The 9,903-nt window shown below is 36.3% G+C and overlaps 1 long non-coding RNA gene and 1 pseudogene across 1 annotated transcript; both read right to left on the reverse strand.

The window, feature by feature from the left end:
• Positions 1-782: 782 nt before the first annotated feature.
• Positions 783-1,748, reverse strand: LOC148959745 (uncharacterized). The gene is made up of 2 exons (XR_016144015.1): positions 1,629-1,748; positions 783-1,322 (listed from the first exon to the last, which is right to left on the reverse strand). It is a non-coding gene; the product is annotated as an uncharacterized LOC148959745 (long non-coding RNA).
• Positions 783-9,687, reverse strand: LOC148959746 (uncharacterized; annotated as a pseudogene).
• Between the last annotated feature and the right edge of the window lie 216 nt (positions 9,688-9,903).

Raw genomic sequence — 9,903 nt, forward strand, 5'->3', positions numbered from 1 at the left:
TTTTAATTCTTGTGCAGAATCTGTACTTTGCATTAACTCTTGGAACAAAAAATCTTTGCTAGTATGAGGATCCAACACTGACTAAGGGTACCGTAAACCTATTTATATCTGGAGCGAGGGGTGGTTCTGTGGCCTTCTTGACACGTAAGCTATCTAACTACCAAATTAAAGTTATTTGATTGCCGATATTCTAAACACTTCTGGTAGTCATTATGTTTTCTATGACATAACATTTTAAATCTATTTCCTTTTTCGATTGAATCTTTGGTGGATGCAGGTACTGAATAATGGAACATCGTGAGTGTGAATGTCTTGTACGTGGTTAATTATCGATTTCCATTTTGCAATGATCAATTGGCCAAAACCTTGTTTTGATGATGTTGCACACCAGTATAAATGGTTACGAATGGTTGCAGTCGATTTGTTGATAATTTGTCAGTTATTTTCATTACCGGCCGTTATTAACTTTTTTGTTAGAGTCCTGGCAATATGCCAGATATAAAAAAATGCTTAATAGCTGGATGTTCCTCTCTTAACCATTTAGCAACACCTCTGTCTATCTGTCACAAACTGCGAAACAGGAACCTGAGAGTCAATGCATTTCTGGATTGACCTTTGAAGTCCAAGTAATTCCATTTGTTGGGAAGAATGTAAGCTTGAAGTTTGATTGGTGTAGTGTACTTGGTTTATCTACTGAGAAGAGCTTCAACTAACCTGCACTGTTTGTATAGATTTTTGTTTTATTTATTGACATAACCTTGAAAAAAGAGTTAGTCATAGTAATTTACCCGAACAAGTTCAAATTCAACAATCTTTCTCAAATTCCTGCAGAAAATTGTGTGAGCACTATATTTTGCCGAGTGCCCCATTGAATCAAAATGTGCATCACCACAAATTGTCACTTCCTTTTTGCATTTCATCTCTTCTGTCAAGAACGTTTTGTCATTTGCCCAATGATGTAGGACAGCAGGAAACAGAAATTTGCACTGATGCACTGATTGCTTTGAAGGCTGCTAATCCTTTATGCTTAAATAACAGAAGGATTTTGCTTCTCGAGGCACCAGCAGTTAGTATGCCAAAACTGAGCAGAACCTTTCCTGCGGGATAATGTCAAAGCATGAATGTCTGTGATTGCCAAGTAAAGGATTTCTTTCCATATTGATCACAATTTTGATTAACAGTAATCATGGTGCCATTTTTAACAATTCAACATCAGGTTTCCAACTTTGCACTTGAAGCAGAACATTGAGAATAGTTGCATCAGCATACTGCAAAACACAATGAACTCGGGCTCTTCTGCCACTGGCGTTTTCCGATCAAATCTAAAAAATGATGCAGAATATGAACTGGTTCTAAATTTTTGACAGTTTTTAACATTTTCAATCTTTAGATTATTTATCTATGGCTTCAATTGGGTGCATAAGAATAGGATCGATTCAATTTGTCATTCTGGGAATTTTTTTTATGTGCTGCAAATGGCCTTTTTTGTATTTTTTCTTTCGCTAATTCTTCAACAAGAACTGAGTAAGTTGAAAAGGTACAAAATATTTTTGCAACAATAACATACTTTAGGCGGTTTGATTGTATGTTTTATCTTTCATCATCATAATCATCATAATCATAATCACCACTTTTTTCATCCATATCATAATCATCATCATCATCCATGCCCTCATATTCATCGGAAGATTCATCGGATAAGCCAAAATCCGATTCTTCATAGTCTTGCTCTTCGGGTTCAAGCATGCTTTCTGTTTCTTCTTTTTCAGTTCCAAAGTCAACTTCGTCATTTTCTATGTCTTTTGCTTTCAGCAATACTTCTGTTCAGGAATAAAAAAATTTTAAAAAAATTTCGGAATAGATTCAATTATTCTACATAGAAAGTTTTATTTATGGTTATATTGACTATTTGAAAATAACAGTTTTCCTAAGTGCCTGCTTGTCGAGCTTCTTTCCTAACATGTTCTGAATTTACAAGAAACTCCTGGCATATAAAAATGTGTACGAACCTTCTTCAATCCTTTGTTTTTGTTGAGCAGCTTTTCAACAGGTGTGGCGATTCTTTTGTATTTTCTGAACAACAGGATCCTTTTTTTCTTGCTTCTCTTACATCCAGAACAGATTAAATTTACTTCACAGTATACGCCTCTTGTTGCAGGAGGTACATCAAAATCTGCTTCATGAAAGTACCACTTCCAGATTATTTTCCATCTCAACCAGCTGGGCTTCTTTGCATTCCCTGGATTTTTCTGTGGGTAAATCTTTGTAGCACGCTTCTTTAACAATCTGCTAATAGTTATGATCAAGTCAATATTTCAATTAAACAGGCACAGAATTATTGGATACAATCGCTAAAACAAAACTTTAAGAAATGATTTTCTAATGTTGAGAATTACCTTTGTCAAGCTCTTTTATTTCTTCATCTTCAAGAGATTTTTCTTGTCCAGGTGGTTGACTTGCAGAGCTAGTATTACAGTCTGCTTTAGGCCTGATAACAATCACTGGACTTTTGGCAAAGATATATTATATATTATTTGATATATTATCATTGAAAATGTATTTAATTTTATTAGAAAATCAATACATTTACTATACCTGGTTTGAATCTGTGTTCTGGAAATTAAGGGAAATTAATGGTGGAAGAATTCAGGGATAACAGTGGAACCAATTGGTTCCTGACTTGATACAATAGACTTCAATGCACATTATGCAAACAATTCCAGTTAGGTATAGCCTACTTTTTCTCAAAAAGAACGAAGGATTCTTTTAGATAAAATTCCATTTAAATGGAAAACAATGACAAGACAGTTCTTCCTGAATCATACAATTCAACCAAATTACATTTTATGGGAAATACTATCCTGGACTGGTTGAGGTGAATTAGCGTTTTTCAGTGCCAACTGCTGGTATCATAAAAAAGAGCAGACCTGATGGAATCCATGACCTCTTCTCGTGATACTGAGGTCATGCTACGTATCAAACCCACTCAGCCTAACTGTTCTGGCTGCATTGATACAGGATTACCCATTGTCCTACAACACCTTCAGAATCTAATTCTCAAGTCTCATAGTCTAATTTTCTTAAAAGTTGAGAATCAAATATCATTCTTTTCATGCATCATTGCACATAAACACCAATTTCTTGAATCATAACGTGGTCATTCCTATCAAAAATATGAAAACAAACAACTTCCTTAAATTGCAACCTTCTGAACCATCTGAGATGAGAGGTAAATCAAGTTGCAGTTGTTTGTTGGTGTTGATGCAGTCAGCTGATGTAATTTTGCTGGCATTTGTATCTGAGCCAACATAAATTAAATTGTTGACAGCAGGACCAAAGGATTCCAAAATTATTCTGAAAGTTTCATAATCTGGAAGTCCAGTATAGAATCTAAATAGCTTTGGGTTGTCTTTCAAACCATCAACAGAGAAGTTGTTAGGTTTACCCTCAGAACCTGTTTGTTGTCTCAGGTCCTTATTAGCCTCCTCAAGTTGTTTATTTTTCAACTCCAATTCTGCAATATATTTTATCAGTTCATTTTCAATGTCATTTGATATTGATCTGAGACAATTTGATATTTGATATTGATCAGGGCCTGAAGATATTGATCTTCACTAAGGCTTGTTCTGAATCAATCTGAACATGGTCTGGGCTTTGTTCAGTAGACAAGTTCATGTTTCCAGTATTGTAGCCTTCTGTAAATTACTTGACCTGCTCCTTGCTTTAACAGTTGTTCTCATTCTCTGCTCTTTTTTGTCTTTATTCTTTGGCACTATCGTAGGGATATTATTCATATAGGTTTTCCTACCACCAATGAAGTGGTTTGAGAATACCCTGTGGCCTTAGCCTGGATTGTCAAAGTTTTCCCTTGAAATCACATGAAGCCATACATCTTGGTATGGTAGTCCATCGTATCTTTAAAATTTGAGCAGGATATATCATAATCATTGATGAATGCCATTGAATTATTGTCAGTGTCAGAAACAGATAAATTAACAAAAGAATCTTGAAATAGAATCCAATGAATCAACCATTTCTGTTACAATAGAAAAACTGCTTGCTGATAACGTATCAGGCTCACATATGATACCATTATCTTAAATTCTGACATTTGAATCTGTATGAAAGCGACCCTGACCTATTGACAGCTGAGTGGCTCCTCATTACTAAACAACAGACTCTTAAATCTAGCTGAATACACTTGACATTCTGGACAAATTTCTTTGCAGCGTTTCATAAATCAGATAATTTTTGCTTTTAAACATTCAGCAGCAAAATTATCTAGATATATTGATTCAGCTCTCTCCCTACTCAGATTGGCTCTGGTTCTGAAACTTTGATAACATTAGGGGGACCAGCAATGTCAACCTGCAATGACGCAGATCTGTGTGCTCTTTGAGATACCTCCATTTTTCATCCTCCAAAGCATGTGCTGAGTCCTGTTGCCTACAATTCCACAATTACGACCCAGAGCAGTTTGAAAAATTCAGTCAAAACTGCCTGGTATCTTGACAGGCGTTTTATTATGAAGTCACTTCAGTCCCAGCAAAAAGCATAGTCTGGACGAGTCATTGATGTTCATCATACCAACCAGACTCTGAAATACGATGAGCTGGTGTTGCTGGTGGCGAATTTAACATAGTTGATTGGGTTAGGCCAGTAAGGCACTCAACATGAATTAAGGTTTCTCCATATAAAAGCCTTAGAGGCAAATCGTGATTAACTTCCACAAGATTCTGAAACTATACAGTAGAGTTCCATTAGCTTTATAATTGCATTCAAGGTTGAAGAAAGTGAAAAGTTCAATAAGACGCTAAGAGCAATGAATCGTTGTACCTATCGCCCACCTCTGAATTCTCACAACTGATGACGGCACCAAGGCTGATGGTTGCCTTTGGTTTCCTGATTCCAGTGGATGGTCTCTCGCAAGCTAAACTATGATTTACAACCTTACTTGCCAAAAACTCTGGCAGAAGTCGGAAGTCGGAGTTGACAGAAAGATACTTACATCAGTCTTCATGTTTATGAAGAGCTGTTATAAATAGTTTTGATGAGCTGTTATAAAGAGCTTTTTTCCTTGCAGTTGTATCATGTAATTAGCCACATGGCAGTTGTATCATGTAATTTCAGTAGCACTGATAGGAAGTTTCTTTTAAAATACCCAGCATACTCTCATTTAAACCAAAACTAGATTTGTAGAAGTAGGAGCATTAGATATCTTGAGGCTAAGATTGCGGTAAGAGCAGTAAAATGGCAACTCTCTTGCATAGCAAAGTTGAATGACACAAAATTTAAGTGAGCTGAAAAAAGGGGATCATCTTCTCTACTGACCTCATGATAATTTGTCAAATAAGTTGAAAAAGACCAGTATTCCACTTTTTTCAAAGAGAGACTAAATGGAAATCATCAAGACCCAATAAAACTAAATCAAGGAAGTATGCAAGTCAAAGCTAAAAGTAACCTCTTTGAGAAGCAATTGCCACTTGTTCTCAAGATTGTAAATCGCTTGCCAGGTACGAGATGGCACTAAAGATAAATTCTTGTGCAGGAAAACCGAGCAGCCTCTCTTGCAACAAAAAAACCCAGTTGCTTGAATGTCTTGAAAAATCTGTAGAAAGTCATACAGATGCCCCTACGTGGAAAGTTGTAATCCTAAATAGAGCAGCTCCTCCAACCGGTTCACGTAAAGACCTTAAAAAATTATGCCATTAAGGTATTTACCCCTTACAGCGAAGACCAGCTATGAGTGGCAGAGAGGCTTGATATTGTATGGGACAAATATATCGAAAACTGCTTCAAAATCAGAAAGAAAAAGCAAAAGGCAGAAAAGTATCCGACAAAGAGTAGAAAGGGGTAGTCATCTCCCAAGTAACTGGCAAGACTTCTTACAAATTAACAAGAATTGAGCGTAACTAGTTGTATACCTTGCAGATTATATATTTGCGCTTGCAAGAACCAAGGGAAAATGTGTGATATGTAATTAGCTAAAGGATTGACAGAAATTTCCCCCTGCACCCATGAAGGAGTAGGTGTTATTGCATTTTTAAGATATTTGAAAATGTTTTCGATGAAATCATGATGTGTACAGTTGATAGAGATGTGGGGGTAGTTGCAATTTCTGTCTTTCAAATGATGGAACAGCTGAAATTTTGGATTGCTTTTGGGACAGGTAAAAATCTCCTAAATATTGCTGTCTATGCAATCGCATGAGCCCTGGGTCCTGAAAAAGCCATGGCCCTACCTCTATTTCATGCTTTAACCGGCTGTGACACTGTCTTTGTTTGCAAATTTCATGGGAAACCTGGAACAAATTGCCTGATGCCACGAAATAAATGTCAAAGGTTTAAACCTAGCATAGTTTTTTCAAGAAACAATAATGTGACCCTGTAAAAATCTTTTGCGTTTAGAAAATATAAACATGATGAAATGTCACACCAAAGACACTTTATTGACGACATCACTATGACCTCTGGGCAATGATTTCAAACTGTCTCTATCATAAAATTATAAGCTTTTTCTATTCTATAGTTAGACCGATTCCACTGCTTTTATGCCAAAACGCTAAATTTGTCAAAATGTTGGCTCGAATTTGCCTGACTATAAGGGCCCATTGGGCCCAGTTTTCTGATTTATTTAAAATACCAATTTAAAGTACAACTGCAAGACCAAGGTTTTGCAAAGTGTTCCATTCGTTTTCAGCAGGATCAATTTTGTCTTTTGTCAAAATTCGATGAGAAAATTTTGGAGGAGGGATAGTATTTTGGCAGCAAAATACATTACAGACATTAGTACAGAAAAAAACACTTTGACTTCTGATGCCCCATACAGAAAACCGATGAAGAAAATTACGAGCAAATTTTTTTTTAGTCTGGGACCAGAAAAGTGTAAGGGACAAATAACAAGAGCAGGGGCAAAACTGCTGGGGGATTTGGGATGCATCATCTCGGATCCAGCATGAAATAAATCTATATCTCATCATGTCTGTATCATCTTTATAATGTACTGCTGTTCCAGGTTCGGTTCCAGGTTCGGTTCCAGGTTTGGTTCCAGGTTCAGTTCCAGGTTGAGTTCCAGGTTCAGTTCCAGGTTCAGTTCCAGGTTCAGTTCCAGGTTCAGTTCAGGTCATAAATTTTAAAATTCAATATCCTAATAAAAAGACTAATTACATACAGTGACAACAAATTACATAAACATACTGATAATAACATACAGAAAAATAACAATTTAGATGAGATGAGATGAGATGTAAAGATCTTTTCTTGTCCACATTTATGTTTGTGTTTGGCTGTGCTTTGGGATGGGCTGGTTGGGGGCATCTAAGGCTGTATTGGAGTACCAATCTGGCCTTTTGGTGTCTCTGATTGGCTTGTCTTGAGGTGTGGCTGGGTGTTGAACTCTTGCGCTGCCTTTCGGGTTCTCTTGGGCATTTCATGCTCTGGTGTGCATTTGGTGGGGGCCTTGGCATGCCTTTGGACTGGTCTCATCACTTAGAACAAATTCTTTCATAACTTGCTTTTTGGTTATATCAACCTCCAAACATTCTTTGAAGATTTTCAAAAGTTAATAGGATTTTAGTACAGGGGGTGCTCTCTCCTCGATTAGTTTACCTATTGAGAGAGCTCCTCCTCCAGAAATTCCTCTCCATACAAATTTCTAGTTTCTGGTAATTATTTATATTAACTATTTTGTCCTATTTTTAACTTGTTATAATTTTACTTTCATGTTAGTTTGTTTAATGGATTTTTGTATGTTGTGAAATTTTAAAATGAAAACTGAACTGAACTGTGTTAACGACAAAATGAATCGCTAAATTCCACTGAAAGAAAATGTAGTCCACCTTTCTGTTAAAATAACTGCAATTTCCTTTTTTGCTCAGGTACTTTGTATTTTCATTTCAAAGAATGGAAGATCAATGGGGAGCTCACATCCACTGATGTTCACTGCTACGGCCGAGTAAAAGCTGACGCAATTCGTTAACAATGAGAAGCTGGACATGCACATGTTTATCTTTGAAAAGAGTTTGAAGTATGGATCGACAGCCAAAGTATAGATGGAGAGTAAAGTGTGTTTTATGCATAACATCTTTACCAAGACCAATTTTGAAGAATAACAAATCAAAGCATGAAGGACGTGCCATTTCATAATTAATTGTTGAAAAAAATCAAGCAAAACTTTCTTTTTTTAAGGTATGGAACTTTCATCATACATTCAAACACAAAATTCTCTTTCTGTATTCTAAATACTTTTTATGACCAATGGTTACACGATCACAGGGAAAATAACACCCTGATGTCAACTATATTAACTTTACCATTAAGTAAACATAACAAACTTTCATTAAAACGAGCAGACATACTGAAATCTGAAAAATTAGTTTTTCATCTACGCTCCAAATAAAAAAAAAGGCTGTTCACAAGTACACACTGATACTATCTATATCCATCGCCATCAGATTAATATACAGAGGAAGCCTGTTTCAGGACAGCTGCCCTTTCTGTTTTATGTAAGAAACAAACAATTTACGATCATACAGCTTCAAATTTCTACGATAGGCTCTTGCAAATTGGAAAGAATGAATATGGATTTTTACTTGAGCTCCTCTCGTTCAAATGATTTGTTCTTGATTGTCTTCTGATTGCAATGGATTGTGATATTGTTTTTTATATCTGTTTGAATAATGAAGAAACTTTCAACCAAACTCAATATTAAATCGAAATTGTGACAGCATTACTTAAGCAAAATTATGCAAAAAAGTGTAGTACTTTAGAACGCTGCTTATCAATTTAGATGTAAAGTAGACAATATATCTGTGCAGTGCTAAATGATTTTCCATCTAGTATTCTGATGAAATGAAAATGATAAAAATGTTGTGATCATCAGAAACTGCATATTTCTTGATTACATAGTCTATATGAAGTGTTTTTCCCATTGGAAGTTCAACTAGAAACCTAAAGAATAATTGGGTAGCCTGTATGAAAATACTAAATTTTGGAATTTTTATCAACCTATTAGGGTTAGTTGTGAAGGGCCTCAAGGTGATAAAATGACCATGATTTTTACCTAAGGGCTTTCCAAATGCTCAAAATTGCCATTTCCCACCTTCTTTGTCAGCCATTTGTCAGAAAATTTTGGCCAGATATTTGAAACAGCCAATCTTATTTCCTTGAAAATCTTTCAAAGCAACGTCGGCTGATTGTTTTAAAACGGCTGACTGCAAGCAACTTAAGCAACGATTTTCCACTTGAAGAAAAACTAGATTTTCCTTTCTGGTTTTGAGCATCTTTGATCTCAAAGTGGAATCCACACACTTCATTCTGCTGAAAACTCTCTCACAGTGAACACTAGTAAGTGGTATTGTTACAGCAAGCTCTAGCAACTTTACCACTTGTGGAAGGGCTTCAGAAAGGTCAGCACTGTTCATTACAAAAAGAAGATCTTGAATGGTTGGCATGCCTTCCTTTACCAATTCAATCTCGAGGTTACCGCCTTCTTCAACTTCAACACATCTCGCTCTTCTACATCTTCTGTGTCACTTGCAGCATCTGCACCAACTTCCACCTCTTTTCTAGCACGTTTTCCTTGTCGAGCTTGCTTTTGAGCCACCAAAGCATCATGCTCGCGTAACAACTTTTTCAGCAAAAATGGAAATCTTGTTATTGTTGTACAACACGCTAGCTGTCGTATCATCCTTGGCAAATCTGTAATGTTTCCGAAGCTCCTTGATCAGCAGTCTTTGCTCCTGCACAGTTGCTTCTTCTCTTTCGTTAAACTTGCTTGGATGCACTAAATTCATCCATTGGAATTTTGAGAGGTTTGCAAATCGCCAATCAAGTTGCTCCGTTAACTTTGCAACAATTTCTTTGCCGAGTTTTGTAAGAGTTGACCTCCAGCTCTACTGTGATC

Source organism: Rhopilema esculentum, chromosome 9, assembly GCF_057945365.1.
Source record: "Rhopilema esculentum isolate cy_ngs chromosome 9, ASM5794536v1, whole genome shotgun sequence".
Taxonomy (NCBI): domain Eukaryota; kingdom Metazoa; phylum Cnidaria; class Scyphozoa; order Rhizostomeae; family Rhizostomatidae; genus Rhopilema; species Rhopilema esculentum.